The sequence below is a fragment of the Mizuhopecten yessoensis genome, unplaced genomic scaffold, assembly GCF_002113885.1.
Source record: "Mizuhopecten yessoensis strain PY_sf001 unplaced genomic scaffold, ASM211388v2 scaffold10967, whole genome shotgun sequence".
NCBI classification, from domain to species: domain Eukaryota; kingdom Metazoa; phylum Mollusca; class Bivalvia; order Pectinida; family Pectinidae; genus Mizuhopecten; species Mizuhopecten yessoensis.
The window spans coordinates 166163-177008 of record NW_018408811.1 but is presented as its reverse complement, the minus strand read 5'-3'; the positions used below and the strand labels follow the sequence as shown (position 1 = coordinate 177008).

The 10846-nt window shown below is 32.9% G+C and overlaps 1 long non-coding RNA gene across 1 annotated transcript; it reads right to left on the bottom strand.

Annotated features, from left to right (window-relative positions):
• Positions 1 to 3465: 3465 nt before the first annotated feature.
• LOC110464151 lies at positions 3466 to 10642 on the bottom strand. The gene is made up of 5 exons (XR_002464476.1): positions 9872 to 10642; positions 9643 to 9714; positions 8778 to 8897; positions 5389 to 5462; positions 3466 to 4180 (listed from the first exon to the last, which is right to left on the bottom strand). It is a non-coding gene; the product is annotated as an uncharacterized LOC110464151 (long non-coding RNA).
• Between the last annotated feature and the right edge of the window lie 204 nt (positions 10643 to 10846).

The window sequence follows — 10846 nt, the reverse complement described above, 5'->3', positions numbered from 1 at the left end:
TTTCATTCTCTTTACAATCGAGGATCCTCAGAGTGTAGTCTCGCCCTTTTTCGTTATGTCAACATCCATGTGTGTACTCCCAGAAATGTTGTTTAGATTTTAACATGAGCTATTGTACGGTTTTATTAATAAATATTTCCTTGTGCTAAATTCACATAACATTCACCTGGTTATACACAACAAAATATAAGAAATCATTCAAGCTATTTACTTATACCGATTCCCACTTCGACGCCCACAATGAATGCTTAGAGACAGGCAATTTGTATGGTATCAAATCAAGGTAGTATTGTAACTGCTTGCCAGCCTTTCAAAGGACACGTATTGAACAATATTGCAAGAACGTTCAACACGATTACTTTTTTTATCGTGAAAAGAATGTTGAGAATATACACATCATTGATTGACTCTGTAAACCGATTGTAGCGCTTTTAAGTTTACAAGTTTATTCAGTTATTAAATATAATAAACAAACAACTCAGTGTTATTGCATGTGTCAGATAAATCGGAATATACAACAAGACAATTATACAGATAACATGTCATGGAAATTACGCGGAGAATTTTCTTTGAACAGGTTGTTAATTCTGCATTGTTATAATCGTATATAGTTATCATTTAACTCACATGAAATGTTTTATATTATAATACTACCAAACGTACAACTATACCTAAATCTGTGCCAATGTACATACACTTTGATAAGATATTAATCAAGTCCTTTAAATAGTTCACCAGAGCTCTGTCATCGAAATCATAAACCGAATATAATTTATAATTTTGAAATGAAATAATGACTAGGGTACACCTGAATAATTGATACAGTTTTAAATAGAATAACGACTATTTAATACACGCTTTGATGATATCTAACAAAGAAGTGAGAAATAAAGCGGTATCCTAAATACCACTTATCCCATTAAGCCAATTTACGTTTGTTCTGATAGTAAATATTGATATTTTAAAATCATCATAATGAATTTAATCTTTAATTAATTAGTTAGAACACAAGGCATTTTTAATTTAAGAATATTATACATTACATTTATGTTTAAAAACATATTTATGCAACCATTATTAAAACAAAAATTCCAAATATTGATACAAATAACAACTGTGATAAATGATATGTTAGCAATAACAGATTGTTGTATTGAAATATTTTAATACAAAAGAAGACAATTCCGAGGTCGAGAAGAAAATATCCTATTTTGAATATAATGCTTTCATAACAACCCAAAAACTCAACTTTTTAAAAGACGTTTGAGTCGTCCGTTTGTTATAGGAGTCCTCACGTTACACGTATATCCAGCGTGAGCAGAGTAACGGCATTATGGTGTGTGGAAGTGCAGCGACCAGGCCCCTGTTGCTCGTGATTTTACGATGTAAACGAAGGAAGGACTGGTGCAGTGACAATATCGGGCTGTAACAGTACCCGAGCGTCGGTTGCAGGCAGATGTGTGGAGGGGAAGTGCTGGAGCAATCTAACCCAACACAGTCCTTCTCTTTACCTGGTTTAACCGCCTTCGGTTTTAACTTTTCCCACGAAACAGATGCATTTTATCTCAAATTTCACAGAAGGGATCAATGTGGCTTTTTCCAAGTCATAAAATTTGTGTATATTCAAATGTTTTGAAGCGGGGTTTTTGCTTTGAGGTCACCAGGTATGGTTTGCTAGCAACGGTGAGCTCTAGACTTTGTTTACTGTTCCAGGCCAGGAACTCACGTCTTAGTGGCTTCAGAATCCCGGCACATCTTTTGTTTTCCTCTTTCCATGCATAAACGACACCATTACACGTCTTTTATGTAACAAACGATAAATCTTTTAAAGTCTCACCTTAAAACGATATTTTAATATTTTCAATTTTAACTTTGCTACGCAGCAATTAATTTTTTATGACTTGAGTACATTTCTATTCGTTTAATGTTTTTTTGACAAATACATATTATATTTGTTCTATTTAAATACCCTACCCTCAATGTGCCTCAATTTTATAATGTCGAAAACATCATGATTTTGTTATAGAACTGCTTTGTAAATCGACTGCGGTTGGGGTGGGGACGGCTGATATTGTTTACCTGAGCCTGAACACGTGATGAAATTCGACAACACCCTACCCTTCAGGCACGTGCACATCCTGAAACACTGCACGGCATGACTCTATGCTTGTTCATAACGTATTCATGAAAATCCTTTGTTTGAAAAACGGTTTTGATATTTCTTCAACTCTGGAACTTGGTCGATGGGTGTCCCTTCCCTCGTCACACAGCATATCCTCTTTCAAGAACAAACCCATCTTAATGTATCAAAATGCCCTAGCCTAACCCTCGACCTGATGACACCGACCTCCCTTATCGTTGTACTACCCCCTCCACATTCACTACCGACAGTGACAAATGTACGCGTCAGAAGTATTGATCAAATGTTTATCACCAATGTCAGCGACAATAGCTTAGTTCGGGTGTCTTGATATTGTCCAAATATAACGTCAATTAAACCGTAAAGTCACTCGTGTGTATCTTATACTGGTCAGTGAGAACACCATACCCAGTCTATGTCCATGTAACATCATTAAGCAGCTAGCCTCGTGATTGCCCCGTGTCTAGATGTAAATCTAGAATGAAATTATTTTTCAAACCTTTCATGCATTGTCAATGTTCATTTGATAAAATGAATAATATCAAATATTCAAATATCTAAGTCATTACAGCAAAATTATCAAACCCATATTGACAGTTAATGACTGCATCCTTCTAAAACTAGGTTTGTATGAACATAATTATTTGATTAAATTAGATCAAGATCATTCTGACCTCTCACACGTGAACCAACACCTATGTCATTAACATATGTAATATCAAGTTAGATGTTATATTTGTATCATAATTCAATACATTAGTTTCCCACTAAATGTTGATAAGTAAAATCAAAGGTACATATGTTATGGGGAAACGGAAAATAATACAATAAAGTTAATGCGATAATAATGATTCTTTACTAATTTTAATTTGCTCATGAGGACATTTTGGAAGCATGGCAATTTGTACAACTTGTAAACAATTCAAGTCATTCCAACGTTTGCGTTCTTCCTTTTTTATGGCTAGTCAACCAAGCATCTGATGACGCAGATTTAGTTACTGTCAGTTAAAGTTAATATACAAATTCTGCAGCAGCCCTGATAAGCAAAACTTTCACTCCTTGTTAAAATCCTCACAACAATTGTTTTTAAATTTAGACCACATATTTGTTTTCCTTTCTACTACATGTGGCTGTATGACAGTTGTACTTTGTTAGTTATATGAATAAAAAACTAATGGATTTTATTTTGCAAAAAAATAAGTTCAGGTTAACTTTTGTTTGTTATAGGTAATCTAAAAGTAGTTACAACTAAACTGAATAGATATTTTTGGTTGTAAATCATAAAACACAAGCCATGCTGTTATTTTCGAAGATTTATTGTTTTCTTTGTAAATTTCTAAAGATAACACTACAGTTGTATGATAACGAACGAACTATTGTACCGATTACAAAAAGGTAACACAAAACGACATAATTTAATTGTGCTTTAAAATATTTATCCACTTTCTGTTTCCAATGATGCGTGTCCCTCTATGTTACATGAGTGTCCTTAATGAATGTTACAACAGAGAATCAAAGCAGGCGAAAGTACAACATTGATGTCCCACATGTCGCCATTGCGTGCAAAACAGGGATATAAGATACATCTCATTTATTTCAAAAATATCGAAAACAAATCAAACCATTTCTTTTATATTTCATAAATTAATTTTGTGTTCAATATACAAACAATAAAAATGGAAATAATACAAAGCTGTATTGCAATAGTATTTTTATCACCATTGCGACAACTAAACCCCATACATCCATCTGTCCTGTATAAGGAGGCTGTGGTAATAACAGTAGTGACCTTTCAGTGGGAATATCCTGTAAATTGCTGCATTCATCATAGAAATAACCACACCGTTGTAATTATAGCGATAATTGCCGGTTAATCGTCCAGATGCGCCGTTAGATAACTGTCCACCATGTTACGCTTTGACATTCTGCTACCGTAGAGAAATGTCCCTGCCAATGCTGCAGTAACCAGGAATGTACCCTGTGCCATCGGTTTAAGGTATTCATCGTAGTCATCAGCAACATTCTGCGTCACAATTAAGACTGAAGTAAAACAAAGTAATAGTCACCTTTATCGTTCAATAGTTAATCTAAATGCATGACCTATGATTAACTTGTTCAGTAATTTCATAATTTTAGATTTATTAGACTATCTACTGTCTTTATACATTAAAATTGATAAAACTGAAATTAAATTATACAAAAATATATTTTAGGGGTGATATATTAGAAATAAGCAAGTGAAAGTATTACCTGGAAAATTACCGTCGAGTCATAAAGCCATACACCAAATTAATAACTAGTTCATGATATAATAAAGGACACCATATGGTACAAAAAGGAACAGTGTGATATTAGTGAATTATTTTCTCATTGTATCTGGATGATGTTTGACTGTATTTTACAAGCACATGTTTTCTAAGTGGATATAAGGTGTAACAACATCATTAAAATTCTTTTTATCAGAAAACTTAAACGGAACAGATATTATACTTCTAAAATATACTTAATCAAGCAATAATGTGGTAACAACTGACTGTATATAATGTATTGGAATAGTTTTATAACGTCTTGGTAAAGCGATTGTCATTGATATACTCTAATTAAAGATTATTTTTGTCAAAAAATATTCTTACACAAAACATGTATGCATTTATCCATAGCATCTCTATGACGGATCAAAAGTTCTATTTGAAACATTAGTCGTAATAACATGTATCATGATTGGTGTTATAAAATGCAATGTCTGAACTTGTTAATATTAAGTATTAAAATTTCCTTAGATGTAACTTATCAACAAAATGTATATATTAAATATTCATAGTATTACCCGTAATAAAATAAATGATATAAAACAAACGCTCTACAAATTTCAAATGGTTATGTAAAACTTCTCCAAAAATCACATGCATACTTCAAGCTGCATAGTGTAAGATGTATCGTTTAAACGACATGTAATATAAGCTACGCATTCTGACGTTAGACGTGAGATATCAAACATTACACACATACAGATAAATATGTTTTAAGACATGGTTCAATTAACGAAACAAATCTACAAATCTATGATATAGATTATACTTGATCCAATCTTTAATTTCAATATCATTATTTATATATGTCCAAATTTTCAAAATATTTTCTCTTTAGATAATGTTCTTAGTGAAACTTGATCCATGGATAGAAAATAAATATTGGCAACTATTTGAAAGACAGATTGAAACCTATTGTGATAAATCCTAAAAGCATACCAGTTATTTGATTGTGTCAATATGGTCTGCATTTCGCGAGTGTTCGGACAAATCAGAGCATCCCGATTGCTCACCTGAAACAAGTTGCATGTATTATCTAGATCATCTGTACCACAGAAGTTCAATATATTAAACACAAAAATATAAATATTGAGTAAAATTGAGAAATGTGTGACCTTTAAATTGCTGTTCATATCTTCAAGACCCCCGTTCAATACTACGTTACCTAATTTGTTATACATTTATACATTGAGCGACGTTTTGTTTCGTAATACACATATATAGAACAGAAGATTATTTGGTTATTTGCCTGTTTTAATTGATGAATTATTTAGGAAGGTTGGAGGTCAAAAGGTTAAGTAACAGAAATGTATTAATGCTACATACATATCTAATCAAGTGAAGGAAAATTAAGATTGGGATCAGTGTTCATTCTTTATTATATCATAATTAAAAAAATACAACATTGCTTATAGAGTAACATGGAATGTCCATGAATCATATCGATGAATCCACTACTCCTCGGAAACCTAGGGTCAACCAGCATAAGTCTATCACTACATACATATTTTGTGTATGACATTCAACTTAATTTCTAAATAGACTTTTTTCATTCAACAAATCATGAGGTTTATGGTAAAAGAAAGTGTGTAAAATATGTTTGATGGACTACTTCTTTGCCCCCTTACATCTTGTGTGCAGTCCATGTTAAACTTTGACGTTATTTACATCTATTAGTTTGTACCCTTCGTGAGGTGCATCATTACCGTCCAGGCGCCTAATACAGGTGCAGTTTGATTACCTACACACCTAAGTCGCTGCTCACAGGTATAAGGTATGCAACACATAATTAATTCGCTCACGACATACTTAATTGGTCGTGAGTTATTTCACTACATCACGTAATGATGTAACACAATACCTGATTGGTAGATTAAACTTAGCATATATTGTAATACGAAACTTGATTGGACGCCTCTTGAAAAAATATGAAGTATCCTATTGTAAGATAACACCAAGGTAACTAAATAATGCATGTACCTTTTTTCCCTTTTCGTTCTATCGATATAATACATGATTAAGACGTGTTTGGTATGCCTTAAATTATCACAGTATTAGCAAACCCCCTACTTCACTCATTTATAAATGTGTGATATTAGAAACCTTATACCTAAATCTTATAACTAACAAATTATGATATAAGGATCCTGGGACTTCTCTTAACACGTGTATGTATAAACCATTATTATAATAAACATATCAGTTTAAACATCATTCAGCCTGAAGAAGCCCAAGAAGGCAGAAAGGCTTAGCGTTCAATCTTGGATACTTATTTTTTTTTTATATTAATTTATATATACATGTATATATATATTGCTCTTATAACGCACCCCTAACTATACGGTGACAACTTATTATGTTTGCCTGTAAACCTTTATATAAATCGTAGCATGACATTCCTTATCGTATAAATATTTGTATATATAGATATAGGTCAAACTGGTAATGAACTGTCAAAGAATGGCATTCCATCGCCAACAAATCAAAACTGAGAGTTTACGAAATTTATTAATTAACAAACATTTTCATGAGTGTTCAAATGATCAGTTTGAAGTTTTACCAATTTATCAAATGAATACATCAGATACTTTTGAAACAGAATTAAAAGAGAACATGCTTATTAAAATTCTAAAACCGGGTCTTAATTCGGGCGATCACCTCTTAAAAGTTTAAATTCAAAAATTCCGTATGTTTGATATGTTTGGATTAACCAGGTGTTTGAGATTGATATTTACTATCAAATGTTTTTAATGTTTACTCTTGAACGATGCATGCGTATGAGCATTAGCAATAGGCTCTTTTTCTTTTTCCGTGTATATCATTGACGCATTTACTGTAACTACATTCATTGAAATCATTTTAAGACGTCTCAATTTCTAGATATCCGCATTATGTGCACTTTGTTTATGACGTCACAAACAAATTCAAATGTGTTTTGTTCTATAGTTCACCTTGTGGCGTTATTCTTTCGAATCCTCACCTAAGGATGTAAATTGACAGTAAACATCATTTTCATAGTTTGTGTCATGATGTCATTTATAATGAATTGTCATCTTATGATGGCCTTGTTCAATTCTATATTTGCGATGCGTTTTATGTGGAGTAGGCATAAATGCAAGCTATATACATAGCTGATTTTATGTCGCGACACATAACCCCTCCATTAGACTTTTGACAGGTACATTTATTGTTAAAAGATTGCTACTAAAATAGGCCCCTTAGGGTGCCTCATCCCCTTCTTGGTGCCTCTCCGTTGTTTTGAGGTTTTTGATTGGCTAACATCCCCCGCTGCAATCTGATTGACTGAAGGCCTCTTTCTTCATTTTTAAGAAAAAAAATCAACGACGCCATTTTGTGGCAGCCTCTTTTCAGAAATTTATACCAAATTTGCCTCATTGAAAAGCCTACCCTTACATGCCAACCATTAATATTGTTTGTTTTGTGTTATATATATATATATATATATATATATATTGACCATAAACATCATTTTCATAGTTGTCATGATGTCATTTATAATAAATTGTCATCTTATGATGGCCTTGTTCAACTCTAAATTTGCGATGAGTTTTTGGCGGAGTAGGCATTCATATAGATACAGATACAACCTAATCTTGTCCACACTGGTGGAATTACTTCTTTGCCCCATATAGATACAGATATATATAGATGTTACAGAAAGTAATTTCTGAAGTATTCCACAGCGAAATCATTTCCATCTAGACTGACTTATGATACCATGTCTAACATAAATTAGTTTTGACTTAAACAAATAATATATAAAATAATATTGGAATTACGAAGAAATGAAGCACCTCTTCAAAAAAGAAACTTTTAACATAAAAAAAGGTAAAATATTATCTTACCCTAAGTTGCTTTATATGTTAGTGAGGGAGGACATTTCTAAAGTACTACCCAATTTATGTTGTTTTGTTAATCACCTTTCTTTTATTTGCGAATACTAACAACCATATGTTTAGGGCTAAACCGTGTACCAACCTTTACTTATTCTTACTATTGTTTGACACGTTCCTGATTACATGCAGTATTACAATAATTTAGAAAATTTGGCATATCTCTATCGATAAGTTAAGCAGTTCGTAGCTTTATCTTACAAACACACCCTGTAAGACCGGATAAACATATGTCAACAAAGAATATGAGGTTTTATGTACGGCGATGTCGTACAACATTGTAAAACAAAAATCTGTTAGAGGACACACTTACCCTACAGGAGCAGCTTGTTTGGATATGTTAACATGGCTTTAAAAATACTTTGTCATCCGTAAGGTTACACCACCTAACATAATTATGTCGAAGTAACTTACCCTCCAAGTGCTGCTGGTTTCGTTTCAAATTTTGTTGCTTTGTTGAAGGGTTCGTTTGTTTCCTCTTTCCATGGACCTTTCCTTGATTGACATTGTTGAATTTTCGTGCCAGCTTTTGTTCTTTTGACAATAACATATTCAAAGGTTTACACTTACATATTAATATTAGTATGCTATATTGTATATGCAATTTTGTACACATTTCTTTGAATATGTAACTTCGATATGCTATTATGTGTTCAAGTTATTATAAAAATGTTACTTTACATATGTTGTTTTGAATATTACGTTGTATACCATACGCGGTCTATGGCATTGGTCAGACTGTTTTACTTTATTGTCTGTTGTGCAATGATTTGTGTACCATGTGTATATAATTGGTTTTTACTCATGTCTATTTATCTTTTTACAATAAAGACAAAGAGTGCTTTATCAAATACGCAGTGAAGACAATATTTTAAAGATGTAATCTATCTATCTATTGTGTTATAAACAATATCATTACAACAATGTAAATATCATTTTAGTACGCATTCAGCACATTTATATTCAACTCTGCCACTTCTTCTCTCTCCTGTATTCCGTAGAACCCGTATGTCTGAACTTGGTCTATGTTACACGGTACTGTGATACAGCTCCCTAAACAGGCCATACATAGAATCTCATTACGGTCAACAGCTTTCCTTATATCGATTTTCTAAGAAGATATAAACATGTATATATCCTTTTGGAGTATGTGTGTCTGGTTCATGCTAAAAACCATAGATAACCAAGAGAAATGTGTGGCCGGGGAGACTGGGATATCGATGTTTTGTTGCTACAGACTTGAGCTGCTGTGAGATGAAGGATTACAATGTTACATTACCTCCATCGCTAAGGATGTTTGTTTGGCTACTTCACTCCTCCCCTCAACATATCGGTCAGATCCTGGCACTATCTTTTAAAAAAAAAATTCTTGTATGTATATTGAGTTTAAACACATACATATATACTTATATAAGAACACATCAAGAAATCAAATGAAATAACAACCCATGTGTATACAGATATATGTTAATGATAAAAGGTAAAAAGCGTATTCATAATTCCGCTACCTTTGTTATCAATGTATCCTCATTTTCTTTTGTCTTCCTCCTTTTTGTTCTCTCTCTTTATCTTCAGTTTTTGTTGTCGTCTTCCTTTTTGCACATTCCCTCTATTCTCATTTTCTGTTGTTGCTCTCCACTGTATTCCGAGTTTCTGTTGTTTTTCCGTTTGTTTTCCGTGTCTTCTCAGTACCTGTTGTTGTTCATTAATTTTGTTTTTTGACTCTGACAATTTACCGTTGTATGTTGGTTCTGCGGCATTATTCTGTTTTCTATTCTACATTGATCAAAACTTAACCAAAGTCAAAGAACATCACCGATAATTAAAAGTAAGCTACAGGTTTAACAATTGGTAACATACAAAGTTTTTTAGAAAAATGGAAAAATAAAGAAAATGTTAATAGCTCCTATAAAAATCTCTTTGATCTTTGTAAAGCCGATTGAAGTCTATGGGAATCGACAAGTTCTTTGTAACGATAGATATAGTGCCGTCTTTTCCGCGTGTTTATCACTGTAAACATTTAAAATAATGTATCGGGTCGCTTCCCTAATTCCAAACCTCGTCTATTCTCTCGGTTTGTACATTAGGAAGCACAAACACGCTTACTCCATTGTGTGTTCGCTGATTTATTGTTACTTCCTGTGTCTATAGTTTGAGTCTGAAGTGTGTTTCGTTACTTCGTAAAAGAATTATTTAATGAAATTAACAAAGTATGGATTAACAATACGTTGCCTGATAAAGCATGGCGATTCTCCAGATAACACAGTACACCACGCGGACGGCCGGCCTCTGAAACCATTGTTTTATTATGTGGTGTTTCCTTGCCTCGTCAACGTTGACATCGATCACGTGGACAAACTTCCATGTTTATTTGGCATCAGTTTAAATGACAGAAGAGGTTAATTGTATTTCTGATACTTGATCTTTTTTTCTTGGGAAAGAAAAGACGGACAACTTCCTGCGAAAAATTAAAACACCTTTTG